Genomic DNA, 2,575 nt, shown 5'->3' on the forward strand with positions numbered 1-2,575 from the left:
TTTTTGTCGGTTGTGGGGCTTGAACTCTGGGCCTGGGCACTGTCCCTGAGCTTTTCAGCTCAACGCTAGCACTCTACCACTTGAGCCACAGCGCCACCTCCAACTTTTTCTGTTTATGTGGTGCTGAGGAATTGAACCCAGGACCTCATGCAATGCGAGGCAAGCACTCCCCCACTGAGCCACCTTTCCAGCCCAGTGCCTTGTTTTCTAACCACAGACTTGAAGAAGTCAATGCCTGGCTCACCAGTTAATGATGGGCTTCAGAAGTCACTGGTGAAGAAGGAGTGCAATTGGGCTAATGGGTTGGAATACAGGCTCTAGTACTATCTCTGTGGCCCTGAACAAGTGTCTCACTTTACTGATTTCTCCATCAGGAAATAGAAATATCCTCATGTACTTTGGCAAGAAGGATGTGTGTGTACACTGGGGACATCCAGTAATCATACACATTCCTTCTTTCTTTGTGGCTGCTTCAAAGCAGCACAGAATTAGCAATACTCTTGAACACAAAAGTTAACAGTTCCCTGCTGGGCACCAATGGCTCAAGTCTGTAATCCTAGCTATTTAAAAGGCTGAGGGCTGGAGGATAGCAGTTAGAAGCCAATCTGGGTAGAAAAACCATAGAGACTCCACCTCCCAAATAATCAGCAAAAAACTCAGTTGGAGACCTGGCTCAAATGGTAGAGCTCTAGCTCAGCAAGGGATCAAGCGAAGAAAGCCCAGTTAAGTGCAAAGTACTGTGTTCAAACCTCAGTATCATCAAAAACCAGAAAAATAAAACCCACACTCGTGTGCCTCCAGGTTCAGGGAAGTTTCTTCAAGTTTCAATCATTCTCTCTAGTTAGGGACATATTATGCATGCATTAGGAAGGGTGGAGGCGTTCTAAAACAGCTCAGAATGAGGCCCTGCGCTGACATCTTTGAATCCTCACCCTTTCATGAGACAGGTGCTGCTGCCTTGGGTTAGGAGACGCCTCACTTTTCAGTGAAGTCAAGGAACTCGCTGGGATCAGGACACACACCAGAGGGACTCAAGTCGAGAGTTTGAACCCGGGTCCTCCCGAGCCACGCCCGGAAGCCCCAGGGAGCGCGTGGCTGGGCAGGGCGCGCGCCGCGGTGGGAATCCCGGGCGGGGTTGGAAGCTGGGCCCGTTCATTTGCATGCTAATACCCAGAATGCTTTCCCCCTCCTCCTCCCACACCGCTTCCCTTAATGGAAGTGCTCAGTTTGGAACCGTGGAAAGTTTGGAACACATACTTCACTCCCTTTTTGCAACTGTGGGGACTTCCCGCTCGCACGCGCCCGCAGCCCCGGGGCTGCGATCCGTGCGGCTCCGCGGCGGCTGCCGGCGCTTTCGGTGACTACACCTCGTGCGGTAGCATCACCAAGGCGGGCCAGGGACAAAAGCGCCCAAGCCTGGCGGCGGGGCCCGCGGTCAGAGCGCCTGGCTGCTGGAGCTGGGCATGCTTCGGACAAGGAGAGATCCGAGGGCCCTCTTCGATCCCTCGGGCACATCTACTTCCCCGGAGATTGCCGGGACCCGTGCGTGTGTGTGTGTTGGGGGTCCCTGCTTCTGTTCATCATTCTCATGTGGTCGTCTCCTTAAGCTGGCAACTTCCCGCTCCCCAGGGCACAAAGCTCCACGAACGGGGGTTGGGGTGGGGGGGGGAAAGAGACCGCCTGATGGTCTCATCTCCCCGGCTCTCCCGCGCGTCCAGCCCCTTCACATCGGTCACTGGGAGACGCAGAAACGGCTCCAGGGGTTCCGCCTGCACCCCCACCCCCCACCCCAGGGTTGGAACCTGGGAGCGATCGCAGGCGACTTCTGCGGATTTCACGCATCAAAGTGGGGCCACGAAGGGTGCCGATGCCCGCCCGACCTGCGGGTGCGCAGCAGCGGCTGGGGGGGGCTCGGATCTGCACCCTACGGCCTCTCCCCCTCCCAACGCCTGGCCAACACGGTCCGCTGGTAAGGGAGGGCAGTGGTAGCTGGTTTGCTGGCTTGGCGCTACGTTCGCTTCGGTCGGGGGGGGGGGGGGGCCTGAAACTGCAGCCCCCGGCCCCGCGGGCGGGGTGGGGAGGCGGGGACCGGACGGGGGCTCAGGCTGCGCTAGCATTGGCGGAGCTGGGGGATGGGGGGGGCAGGAAGCGGGAGGGGGGAGCGGAGCTGCGGGGGGGGTGTATAAATAGGGAAGGGGGGACGTGCATCCTCGGTTGGGTGAGGGGGGGGCGCTCGGCACAAAGAAAGTGGAAAGTTTGCCGCGTGGGGCCAGCCCGGCTTGGGGATCCGGGTGCGCACGTGCGGGGCCGGGGGCATCGGACCACCCCCCCCGCGCCGAGCTCGCCTTTTTTTTTTTCCTACAAGCCAGAAGGGGGGGTGTTGTTGGTATCGCCCCCCTCCTTCTCCTCCCCCCCAGGGGTGAAAGTGCAAGAGGAAGTGCAGCCGCTGCCATCTTTCCTCCGCTCCGAACACACGGAGCCTGGGGCCGCAGCGCCGCCGCTCCGCCACCGCCTGCGCCTGGCCCCGGGAAGGGCCCATCTTTGCTGCCGCCGCCGCCCGCCAGCTTCAGCTGCC

Source organism: Dipodomys ordii, unplaced genomic scaffold (genome assembly GCF_000151885.1).
Source record: "Dipodomys ordii isolate 6190 unplaced genomic scaffold, Dord_2.0 Scaffold23, whole genome shotgun sequence".
NCBI classification, from domain to species: domain Eukaryota; kingdom Metazoa; phylum Chordata; class Mammalia; order Rodentia; family Heteromyidae; genus Dipodomys; species Dipodomys ordii.